The sequence below is a fragment of the Saccopteryx leptura genome, chromosome 4 (genome assembly GCF_036850995.1).
Source record: "Saccopteryx leptura isolate mSacLep1 chromosome 4, mSacLep1_pri_phased_curated, whole genome shotgun sequence".
In the NCBI taxonomy this organism is placed as follows: domain Eukaryota; kingdom Metazoa; phylum Chordata; class Mammalia; order Chiroptera; family Emballonuridae; genus Saccopteryx; species Saccopteryx leptura.
The window spans coordinates 8695638-8709632 of NC_089506.1; positions in this window are offsets into that span (position 1 = coordinate 8695638).

The window sequence follows — 13995 nt, forward strand, 5'->3', positions numbered from 1 at the left end:
ACATGCCATCAAAGATATCTCTGGCCTTCCCCGACTTTCAGGGAAGTAATAAAATTCCACAATTACATAGAGGAACAATGTCATTTAGAGCAAAGGCAAAAAGCCCAACAGTCAGTCGACTCTCCTTACCTGAAAAGGCAGGTAGCTGAGGCACAACTATGTGTGGTCCCACAGAATAAGACAGGACAACATTAATTCCTGACAGCTGTTGAGTGCAGAATTCACAAATGCATTTTGTTCTGATTATTTCCTTCTTTTCTCTTTCTTCTATGTCTCATTATCCACCCCCTACCCGTCTATACTGACCTCATCCACACTTCACACAGACGCAAACTCACCACACTTTTTGTTAGCCATTCCAACACAAATGCTCTGTAGAGTTCAGCGCTGCACTACATAATGTTGTATAAGTCTGTTTGACCAAGGACCCAAGGAAGGAAGCCAGTGTGGAAGGTTACAGCACAAGTGTGCTTGGTTTCCGAAACTTCACAGAAAGCAATTGTTTTTAATTTTTCTCTCCTTTTTTAAAATTTGCATAAAGTTTCAGCAAGTTTATTTTAAGCTTTACTCTTGTTAGTGAGCTATGAATCCCTCATTAGAATCTACTGTGTGTCAAACTGGTAGTCAATGGCCAAGAGAGTTAATAGAAAAAAATTGACCAAAATAATTAAACTCTCTCTTTTAATTTAATGTGTTTATTTTAAAAACTTATTTTTAAACATATTGGGTTGACATGGTTCACTAAAGTATACAATTTTCAAGTGAACTTCTCAGTATAACACCATCTATACCCCACATCATGCCTGCCTGCCTGAAATATTTAAACTCTTAAACAGAACCTAATCTAGTCAAATTTTATAAATCAAATAGGGTATTTACTATAAGCCTTTATAAAACTTGAAATTAAAATGTTAAAACCACCCTCCTATAATCCAGATTATGATCAGGTGTAATAATGAGAGGTGCTGAACCTGACCAGGAGGTGGCTCAGTGGATAGAGTGGCCATCTGGACACTGATGACCCAGGGTTCAAACCCGGAGGTTGCTAACTTGAGCACATGCTCCTATGACCACAAGGTTGCTGGATTGAGCCCAAGGTCGCCACTTTGAGCAAGGCATCACTGGCTCAGCTGGAGTCCCCTGAGGCAGGTATGAGAAGCAATTGATGAACAACTAAGAGTCCCACAACTATGAATTGATACTTCTCATCTCTCTCCCTTCCTGTCTGTCTGTCTGTCTATCTTCCTGTCTTCCTCTCTCTCTCTCTCTCTCTCTCACTAAAGAAAAAAAGTAATAATGAGATGTGCCAAATGTCACCTTTCCCCCTTGAATGCTGTATGATTTTGTGTGGTTTACGTACCAGAAGCATCAGCATTACCTGGAAGCTACCAAAACAGGTTTCAAAGATATAACAGCAGAAGGAGAACCCAGAAAGCTGCTCAAGATGCAGTCTTGGGTTCCAACTCCATTCCACGGAGTCCGATTTGCATTTTAATAAGATACCCAAGTGATTTGCTTTCACATTTAAGTTTGAGGAAAGCTGTCATGGAAGAGCACCTGAGTCACATCGGAAGAAAATGAGTGGAGTATTTGAGTGATATTTTCTAAGTATCTTCATTGTTCCTTGAATTTTTAATGAACATGAGCAGTTGCTTTTATTCTGTCAAGATCATGTTCCCGAGAAACTATGATCCTATTGACCTCGCGGTACAAAATAATTTACGAAACTGTCTAAGCAAAATGTGACTCAATCTGTTCTTGTGACCATTCAGCCATATGAATGTTAATCAAACTGCCTTCCTCCTTATGAATAGAAAATGACAATCAGGATAAACTGTCACTGCCTCAGAATGAAGAGCACAAAGTTTCTGAAAAGTCTGATACTTGGAAGAAGACTATATTTTCTAGTTCCTCAAAATTTTACTTGTAGTTATAACTCGCCACATTCTATTCAACATAGACAGAAAGATTTAATTCAATTCCCTAAATACTTTGTGTACAACTTGAGAGCACTCACAGTCCAGATAAAAATATGTAGAATTGCTATGGATTTGAAGGCTTAGAAATAATGATTTTCATGGTCATGTGTAAAAATAAACAACAATATATACAACTGTAAAATAGTAAACATTTATTTTACTTATATTATGACCTATTAGGTAGAATACTGAATTACATATTTTCCTAACTAGAAGAAAATTGGGGTTCTATTTTTAACTACCAATTGTATACATTGATAATGAATATTAAATGCAAATATCAATACAGGGAAAGGCAAAAGTAGGTTTATAGTTTTGAATACACAAAGCACAGAATTTTTTCTTGTGTTATGAATTATTGTATTATTCATTTGTATTACAACTGTAAACCTTCTTTTGCCCACGTGTATATCTATCACAGGTTCTCTATAATTTGGATGGTCTTTCTCTAATTACTCATTTGTATCATATCTTTTTTATTCATAAATGCAAATCTTTAATTTGTGAGAGTTCTGATACGTTTATGTAACTACCTAATGATTTTTTATCATGCTTTCCTAAACATTTACGGTGTTTAACTTAATAGCACTGCTTAATTTTAAGAGACAGCCAGAAGTCATCACTTAAATAATAATGACATGTTGTTTTATACCTCAAATAAAATATCAGACCAATAGAGCTTTGCCATATATAGAGAAAAAAATAGTCATTTAAAATTTAGATGGTAGTATAAACTAAGGTCGAGTTTGGCAAGATCATAGCATTGAAGGCTATTTATCATAATAATTGGTCAAGTTAGGGGGGATACTATTATCTGTAGCATTAACAAACACACACTACCAGCAACTGCAATGAATTTATTGATATTTTCATCTAACCTTTTCTGAAAACTTTGTTTCATATTTCCTTAAATAAGTTTTAACATTCTCTGTCAGTCTAACATTCTTAATTATGTACTCTTAGGACTTGTATCTGGTAGAATCTAGAAAATTGGCATCTTATTTATAATAATAATACTTTAAAATAATTATTTGAAAAATATTTCTGATAAGAGAAATACATAGAGCTGGTTTTGTTCTTGTGCCATTAAATCATGAGCTCAAAATCTTATTAGAATTGTTACAATGTTTAGAAATAGTAAAACAATGAATTAGCATTATGTAGTAGACATCATTTTTTTTCTAAAATTCAAGTACATTAATTTATTATGGGCCTTTACTTACTCATGGTCAAGCTTCCATTGCTGAAGAATGGAAAATGTAATTTAAAAAGTCTATTAAGCCCTGGCTGGTTGGCTCAGTGGTAGAGCGTCGGCCTGGCGTGCGGGAGTCCCGGGTTCGATTCCTGGCCAAGGCACACAAGAGAAGCGCCCATCTGCTTCTCCACCCCCCTCCTTCCTCTCTGTCTCTCTCTTCCCTTCCTGCAGCCAAGGCTCCATTGGAGCAAAATTGGCCCCGGCGCTGAGGATGGCTCTGTGGCCTCTGCCTCAGGTGCTAGGATGGCTCTGGTTGCAACAGAGCAATGCCCCAGATGGGCAGAGCATTGCCCCCTGGTGGGCCTGCCGGGTGGATCCTGGTCAGGCACATGCAGGAGTCTGTCTGACTGCCTCTCTGTTTCCAACTTCAGAAAAATAAAAAGAAAGAAAGAAAGAAAGAAAGAAAGAAAGAAAGAAAGAAAGAAAGAAAGAAAGAAAGAAAGAAAGAAAGAAAGAAAAAGTCTGATAGAATCCTGCAAATGAATTAAGCTTCAGTTTACAAAATCATCTAAATTTAATGTTAAATGATGTTAGGTTAAAAATGTTAAAATTATTTTAAAGATGTTGTTAGATGGCAGCTGTTAAAAAAAACAACAACAACTTCATGTGCTATCAGTAGAATAGTTTAAAGCTGTTCACATTTTCGAAATCATAGCCAATGAATAAATATGGGCTTAGATGTAGAGAGGCAAAGTTTATACATAGAAAGTAAATATGGGTCAAATCATTTATTCTTACAAACTTATGTGAGTTAATTTATCTATGTGGTGTTAATTATTTTTATAAGCTAAGACTAGATTATTGATCCACTGAAACTGTCTGACTAGACAACAGTCACAAACACAGATATCACAGCAGCGTGATTTTTTCTTCCTATCAGCGGGTACCCACATGGTCTGGAAGCAAGCATCTTGACTGAATCAATGGAGAAGTGCCTTTCTGAGGAAGAACAGCATCAATGAACCTCTGTTAACAGAAGCATCCTGCTCGTCTCAGCTACCCAATCTGTAGCTACCAGTTTCTGCATTGATACACAGTGGCTACTCTAATTTTTTTTTAAAGAAGTGCTCTCTCTAAATAACAGAAAAAAATAAATAATAAATAAAAAAGATAACAAGCATCAATATTGCAGGATATCCTCTGTACAAACTCTCTGGTAAGAAACATAATGACATCGAGCTTCTCTGGAGTTCAGTGTTTGTGCGGAATGAGTTCAGGATGAAACAGTCAATACCGTGACTCTATTTGCTCGATCTGTGCAATTTTCCAGAGTATGCTTTTAAATATATGGTTTCCTTCATTCCTGGCACTTACAGTTTATGTAAGATCTGAGCATAGCCTTCAATAGGTTTCATCTTATCTTTTCTTCTACAGGGACAGGTGTAATACAAAATATGCCAAGGCTGTGTACATTTAAAATGATTTATAATTCAGTTAATAGAGAAAACAGTATCAAGTAGAAAATATTTGCAGATATTTCTAAAGTGACAGAGGAGCATACATATCAATTCTGATCCTGGTTTGCCACAGTATTCCTATCACAGAATAAATATTTATGTAGCCACTATTAGAAGACAACACGTAAAAAGGCATCTCTAACTACCTCTCTGTTTCTACTTGAAAGCCCTGATCATTCTATCTTATTACTCTGCTGGGACTATGAAGGCTGTACTTGCTCATCCAGCTGTACTTGAAATGCCTCTTATCTATTGCCAAGAATAGCTCTGATTTTTTGCACACTTTCCTATTTGGGCAAGACATTAAAGGTTCTTATCATTTCCATTTCAAAGTGATCTTAGGAAAGAAGAAGAACTCCAAGTTCCACTCTTAGCTCTTAATAGGATGATACCTTTTGAAATAATGATTCTGATATCGTCCTTGAAGTAACATATGTAGCCAACGGAAACAGTTTTCTTTTCTTAGTTCTGCTGTGGCTTTTCCACCTGCTGAATTATATAGACAATAAATGTTTCTTTTTCCAGGAATACCCCTGTTAACCTCATTGAAGAATTGTCTTAATATTGCCTGCAGGCAGGCATAAATGATATATAAAACCTATCACTAATATTTGCAAACGGTACCGAAAGAGATCAAGCCAGGCCAAGTTCTCTGCAGTCATGCATTTGCTTCATTTGATTTTTTTTTATTATCATCACAATGAAATGTATTTTACAAGTTTGCATTATCTTCTTCTTCAATACTAAATCCACAAATGTGAATTCATGGAGACCATCCACTAGAACGTATCTTTTTGTTGATTGTTGTTCTTTACAATGTCAAAGAGCATTATGTGCTAAAAGATCACTATATTTTACTTGAAAAATTAAGCTTTGGTTAATATACAATGAACATGAAACAAATTTTTAGCAATTCTATTATAACCCAACAAAACACTGAATCTTACATTTTTGAATAAATAAGTCTAGATTCTTCCTTCAATTTAGCTTCGGATTAATAATAGAGCATACAATTTAAAACCTAGTCTTTAAGATAAGAATCTTTCACCTTAGCAGGTGGTGTCACAGTGGATAGGGCATCAGACTGCGATGCAGAGGACCCAGGTTTGAAATCCTGAGGTCTCCGGCTTCAACATGGGCTCACTAACTTGACTGCATGAATCCTGACTTAAGCGTGGGATCATTGACATGACCTCATGGTCACTGGCTTGAAACCTACTGTCGCTGGTTTGAGCCCAATGTCACTGGCTTGAGCAAGGGGTCACTTGCTCTGCTGTAGCCTCCCGAGTAAGGTACATATGAGAAAGCAATCAATGAACAACTAACGTGCCACAACAAAGACTTGATGCTTCTCCTCTCTCTCCCTTCTAGTGTGTCTGTCCCTATATGTTCCTCTCTCTGTCCCTTTCTCTGCCTCTCTCTCTCTGTCTCTGTCACAAAAATAAATAAATAAATAAATAAATAAATAAATAAATAAATAAATAAATAAATAAGACTCTTTCAAAAAGAATTTATTCAGATATTTCTTGGTGAGTTATCTTTTTCTAGGTGATAAAGAAAATAAATTTTAAAATAAAAAACAAATATATTATTTCAACTGAAGAAAGTCACTGCAGCAAAGATGCTTGTCATTAAATGCCACATCTCCATTTCTTAGAGGTAATCCCTGGTATTTAGTGTGACACCCAGACATGGGTGGAAGAATGATTGTCACCAGCTTGGGTGGAGGAAACAATAAAAACAATAAAAGCACTAGAAATCTTTTCTAAAATCTTCAAATTTTGAAATAAAATGATTAACTTATAAAAGCATTTCTTTCAAATAGCAATGGTTGACTAGTAAAAGGAAAGAAAAACAAGACATTATCAGCAACATAGCAGTTGAAAAGAGGCCCCAAACTGCTAGAAAGACTGGAGACTTTCTAGCTCCAGTCAAGAGTGGCTACAGCCAAGATCCTGTCCTATGTGTCCAGTGCCATTGAGGTATTATAGAAGTCAATGCTCCACAAACTAACCTACAAATAAATGCAACATCAATAACAATAGCCCAGCAACTTTGTTGAACAATTTACTAGATACTGTAACATTTATCTGGACTACAAAAAAATCTCTAAACGGATAGATAAATGGTAGTAAATTTTCACCGTGGAATATTATTAGAAGAGCAAATAGGGGTAATATATTAATGTGAATAGAATTATCAGAATGAATTGAAAAACCTTTTAATACTTAATGAAAAAGAGCTAGGAGAAATACAACATATTATTATATAGTAAAATGTTTATGTGCCCAGAAAATAACATTTTATTAAGTAAAGATGTTCAGTAATAAGACAGGGACTGCAAAGACCAACAGTGATAATGTTGCTGAGTGGAGGACTATGGGTAATTCAGCTGTATGTCACTACACTACAAATTATTAAAATTATCTCAGAAAATTACATCATACAGTAACAGTTTTGGTCCCAATGATGCTAAATTAAAAGCCAATAATAAAAACAATTAGATAACCTATATACAGTGTGTCTGTAAAGTCATGGTGCACTTTTGACTGATCACAAGAAAGCAATAAAAGACAATAGAAATGTGAAATCTGCACCAAATAAAAGGAAAACCCTCCCAGTTTCTGTAGGATGATGTGGCAGCATGTGCGCATGCGCAGATGATGACGTAACACCGTGTATACAGCGGAGCAGTCCACGGCATGCCAGTCGAGATGTGGTTGGTACACAGGAAAGTTCAGTGTGTTCTGTGGCTCACTAAATTCGAATCCGTGACCAAAGTGCAACATGAATATCAGCGCGTTTATAACGAAGCGCCACCACATAGGAATAACATTACTCGGTGGGATAAGCAGTTGAAGGAAACTGGCAGTTTGGTGGAGAAACCCCGTTCTGGTAGGCCATCAGTCAGTGACGAGTCTGTAGAGGCTATACGGGATAGCTACCTAAGGAGCCCTAAAAAATCTGTGTGTGAACCCACATCGAACTGCACTGAATAGGTATGAAACTGGGAGAGCTTTCCTTTTATTTGGTGCAGATTTCACATTTCTATTGTCTTTTGTTGCTTTCCTGTGACCGGTCAAAAGTGCACCATGACTTTATGGACACACTGTATTTAGATATTTTATATATATATATATATATATATATATATATATATATATATTAACACACTTAGATTTAATAGGTATGAGAAAACTATAATGGAAATCCAAAATATTGAACACTAAATTCTAGATCATGCTATTTGGGGGGAAAGGAGACATGAAGGAAGGGTGAGAATTCTTTGTGTCTCCTGCAGTTGGTTGTTGGTACATGCTGCTTATATTTCATTTTTTATATTCTGTACATACAAATAATTTTTGCATTTAATATTTAATTAAAAGTTTTAATTTACAAATTTATTTTTAAAAGAGAAAAATTTGTGGTGAGTCTCTAAGATAATGGGGATAGAGCAGGGATCTCAAACTTGCGGCCCGCGGGCCACATGCGGCCCGCCGAATAATTTTGTGCGGCCCGCAGACTAATCCACGAAGTTCAAAATATTTTGGATAAAATTAAGTAAGCCTAGAGGCCTACTTGTATTTTTCATTTCTCTAGCATCCTAGCTAGATATTAGCTTAGTTAACAGCAGTTGTGATGCGAACTACAGTTTCTGGTCGTTTTGTGACACTGAGTAAACTGCATGTACGATTGTGCTTGTTGTACTGATTTTTTTTTTGTTTTCAACTGCAGTGAGACAAGTGTTGCATAACAGTTGCCTTTTGTAGACCTAGTGCGGCCGCTGGATGGCTGTGATCTTGCTCTGCGGCCCACATGCTGAGTTGAGTTTGAGACCCCTGGGATAGAGTGATAATTTTAGTCAGAGACTTAACGTAGAAAAAAAATAAACAGGAACCAAGAATCTTTCCCAGTTGAGTCTGTCCACTGGAACCATCAGAGCGAGCACATCACAACTTTTAGCACCAGGAAGGCAGGGAAAGACTTACATCCATTTCTGAGCTTCTGAGAAAGGCCAGGCACTGGTGGAAAAATCCCACACACTATCCGATGGGCAAGGCTATGCTTCTGGTCTAATGACACCCATGGGAAGATTTCTACTTAGGCCTCAGCAGTAGAAAACTGAGGCACAAATTAGCTCTACAAGCAAATCTCTAAAACACTAAGTACTTGAATTAAGTTGGAATCTCCCATATTTCTATTTTTATCCAGATATCAGTTTAGTCTGTGCGTATATTGAGTAAGATTGTCACACGACCCCTGACATTATCCTGCTCATATTAGCCTTGCAGGAAAACTGAATTTCACTTTGACATTCTCTGTGTGTGTGTGTTTGTGTGTGTGTGTCTCTCGGCACGCACGTTTAATAACACATCTTGTATATAACTTATGTTAAATGTTAAATATCTCCTCGGGAAAAAGATACCTTAAGGTGGAGAAAAATTAAGTTACACTTACCAATTATTCATTCTGCAAAGTATTTTAGGTTGAATAAATAGTATGCTACAAGGTTGTCTTAAGGGAATTAAGTTTGTCTGTTTAAAGTGCCACATATTTTTTATTATAAATTATATATATATATATTTTTAACTTGATACATAATTTAAAATATATGTAAAATAGAGAAACATGGGGAATTCCTACATAATTCAGTATGTATGTGTCCATATATATATATATATATATATATATATATATATATCTGTCTGAAAAGTTGATGTCATGTGTTATGAGCCAAGAGAAGTAAAAAAGCCTGACAGAAGTCTGCAACTTCAAATATCATGGTCAGGAAAGACTGCATTGAGAAGGTAACATCTGAGAAGGTGGGGGACAAGCCACGTGGATATTTGGAATATGGAATAAAGAGATAACGCCTTTAAAATTCTGCCCGTATCAGCACGTAAGTAGAAAGTGAGATGGAAGTACCTGGTGTATGTGGAATGGGGTGAGAGCAGAACGAGGAGCCTCGTAGTAGGTGGCACGTGCTGGGAGACACGATGCTGTGCGGGGCGAGGTGGTGCATACAGTGTTTTGGATCAAAGTCCTTGTATGAACTTTAAACTGTGAATCTGAGTGAGAAGGGAAGGCACTGGGTTATTGGACAGCTCTATGCTGAAAGAGCAGTTGTTTTAATAACTAACTGCTTGACTGGAATAGATTAAGGGGAAACCAGTAATTAATCATAGCAATAACCCGATTAGAGGGGATGGGAGCTTGGAACAAGGGGGTTGCCGTGGGAATAGATGGATGGGGGTGGGATCCAGAATATATTTTGAAGGCAGAGCAGACAGTGCTTTTCCACGGGTTGAATATGGGCTAGAGAACGAAGATCTTTTACTATTAATCAGGAGACATGGTAGATTGTAAAAATGGCCACCATCATTCCTGATGAATATTGAAAGCTAGGCTTCAAGAGTCCTTTAGGTTTTCTTCTCTTGTGCTGCTGTTGGGATCCCTGCAATAGCATCACATGGAGTAGCTGGGTAAGCCTTCCAGATTAAAACAAACAAACAAACAAACAACATATATGTCTCAGTAGCTCCTGTCTCCCTGACAACCAGCCCCCAGAGGTTGTCTATCTCACCAACAGAGTAGCAAGAAAATTGCCCAATGAGCTCAGACTCTCTTGCCAATTGACAGAATTTTGAAGTAAATGAATGTATATTTTCTTAAATTACAAGTTTTGAAGTGACTTGTCATGTGCAATAGATAACTGTTACAATGGATGATCTTTAAATTCTTTGCTGAATTTTGGAGCAGAATATCACTGTCTCTCATTGATTGTTGTATAAAGTGAAATTGGCTATTATTTTAAAGTAAAAACAAACACAAAACATTTTTTCCCTTATGCTGGATCCCTGAAGACCAGAGGCATGTGGGACAAAATCTCTATAGCACGAACTCAGTCAGGCACTAAATTATAAGTAATTCTCACTATAAATGTATAAAACTTACTTCTGAGCTTACTGCTCTCTGACTAGCCAAGAAGGCTTTTCTATATCCTCCCTTCTTATAAGTCCAACATCTCTTTCCCAGTCTTTACTCTCAGTTGATGACATCCTTCCAGTCTTATTTGGGGGAAGGATGAGTGCCAAAGAGAACTTCCACTGCAAGCAAACAAGTCATCTATTCTAGTGGTTCCCAACCCCCGGGCCACGGACCGGTTCTGGTCCGTGGGCCATTTGGTACCAGTCCGCAGAGAAAGAATAAATAACTTACATTATTTCCGTTTTATTTATATTTAAGTCTGATCGATGTTTTATTTTTAAAAAATGACCAGATTCCCTCTGTTACATCCATCTAAGACTCACTCGTGATGCTTGTCTCGGTCACGTGATACATTTATCCATCCCACCCTAAAGGCTGGTCCGTGAAAATATTTTCTGACATTAAACCGGTCTGTGGCCCAAGAAAGGTTGGGGACCACTGCTCTACTCAACTGGCTCAGTCTTCAATTATGTACCATTTTTTAACTTTCATTCTCTTTTTATAACTGATCTAACCTTGGTCTTCATGTAAGGCAGGGACTACCTACCTATTTCTACACAAGATCTTATCCACTGTCGTCTTTTTAAACGCTAGCCTCTACACCGTATCTTCCCCTCACTTCTGCTTTATGTTTCCTCTGTTTATTTGCTCTTTCTCACCCTTGAATCTCCACTTTTTAACCCACATTCTCAAATTAAAATAGTAAGCATAGTAAATTTAAATGACTATCTATGATTTAATTTTTTTAACTGAAGACTGACTTGGATGAGTATACCAACAGACAGATAAGATTATTTTAACATTTACAAATGTGTATTGCGGAAAGTTATTCTCATTACACAGATTCATCATCACAGTACATACCATTTAGAGAAATTATTAGCATTTTTAGTAAAAAATACATTGTTGTTCAAGATGATCTTATGATATATCAAAAAGAAACAGTAATCATAATTTTCATCTTCTCATATTTTGCTTACATTATATTGATTAAATTTAAAGGCATATTATTTTGTTTCTTGTCCTTCAAAAAAGATTTCAAATTGTTTGCAAATGCATATAATGAGAACTCGGGGAATTATATGGTATATTTAGCAAAAAAAAAAAAAAAAAAAACGTAACGGATGCCAGCTGCAAGGTCTTAAACTTTTGAATTTGGAATTTAAGATTCCTGCAATGATAACACGACCCATTGCTGGCATTGCAGAAACAGTACATATGTGTCACAGGCTATGTAATAAACATGGTTCTCTCACAGACATTTCGCTCAAGGTTTCATGAAAATATTTTCATTAAATGTTTTGGAAATTTTTATGGCTTACCTTTTCTTATAAAAATAATTAATTTTGAAATTAAACTTCTCCTTTGCTTTTTACATAATCTCTTTATTAGGCTGTTTCATGTTTCAAAACATGTTAGAAAAGTATTTTCGAAGATGACCTTCCCTTTTTCCTCGGGCAGGATTTTGTAGCGCACTAGAGAATGATAATAGAGAGTGATAATGTTATTGCTTGAAGTGAGATTTTAGCTGTGCTTAGTAGGCAGGAGAATCTCAGTCTAGACACCCTTGTCAAGTTTGGGTGCACGTTCAGCCTTACAGAAGTTGGATGTTGTGTCCCTGAGAAGGCTGGGAAGGATCAAAAGTTCAGGAACATGATCAGTGCTGGCTTTGCTGGGACAGTTCTAAATTTAAAAATATTTTTCTATTTCCATTTGGGAAGAATTCATCTTACCAAATTATGTATTTTGGCAGTTGGTTTAGGAAAAAAAAGAAATAAACTCTATCTCCTATATTCAAGAACATTGTTCCTTAGGCAACAACATCACAACCATATTGCAAAAAAGAGTGGAGAGATATGCTATGCTTTCTCCAGGCAAAACTGGATATTTACATTTGCTTCTTAAATCCACTTTCTGAGAATAGTTAGAAGTCAGATTGCCACCCAACAAATGGTGGAAATGTGGGTATTTTGAAGAGTATGAAAAAAAAAAGGTTTTAAAACCGCTACTATATAGAAAAATACAACAGAGAGGCAAGAGAAAAATAAATGAAATTCAAATTACAAATAAAAAATTTGAGATAAATTTCAGTGGCAGGGATTTAAAATAGAATCATCCCATATTTTTCATAACCTCATACACATTTCTTAACCTGGAAGAGAAACAGAATAATCAAAGAAGTGAAGAAATGTGTTTGGCAGAAGCTGACCAGAGCAATAGGAAAACAAATGTGCCACAGCATAAATATACAAATGTAGTGTCTGCCTACAATAAGAAAATAGTTATTGTAGATAACCAAGATAGCTTCATTGGCTAGAGCATCGTGCTGAAGCACAGAGGTTGCCAGTTCAATCCCCGGTCAGGGCACATACAGGAACAGATCAATGTTCCTGTCATCTCTATCTCCCTCTCTCTCTCTCTCTTTTACCCTCTCTCTAAAATTAATAAAATAAAAATTTAAAATATTTTAAAAATGGTTAAGGTAACCAAGTGAATCCAGAAGTAGTCATGGGTGAGATATTTGATGTGTTTCAAAGAAATGAGTTTAAAATGAAGATTAACAGAAGTAGAAAGAGAAAATGAGAGAAGGTGGGAAAAAAATTGTCAAAAGCTTTTCTGCATCTATCAATTTGACCATATGTTTTTATCTTTCATTTTTTATGTGGTGTATCATGTTACTGTAATTGATTTGTGGATATTGAACCAACCTTGCATCCCTGGAATTAGTCTCATTTAATCACGGTGAGTGATCTTTTTTAATGTATTGTTGGATTCAATGTGCTAATATTTTGTTGAGGATTTTTGCATCTATTTTCATCAAGATATTAGTCAACTTTATAAATTTACTACTTATTCAGCCATTTCTCATGTTAGACTATAGCTGTTCATTAGGCAAAAACAAAAAGATACTTTTATTGATTTAATAAAAGCTTTGAAAACACTTTATTGCCAGGTTACTGTTGAAAAATATGTACTTCAGAGAATTTCCTTAATGTGATTCTGAACTAGGTATACCACAACTCTTAATATTTATAACACTAAGAGAGAAAATAAATAGCTCAAATTACTTTTTCAAGTATTAAAGTCAGCCACTGTATTTGGATCCACTGTATTATACAAGGATCCTTTAGTCAATATACCTTAATATTCACCCTCATTTAGATAACTCACACACTGAACTTGACAGAGTTAACAATTGGCACTGTTTTACTACATTTGGATCACTGAGCTCCAAATAAGAATTAGAAAATAATGTCATGTTTCCAATGGAATTGAGCTCAAGATCTTACTTGAAAAGCTTAGGCATTCTAAAATT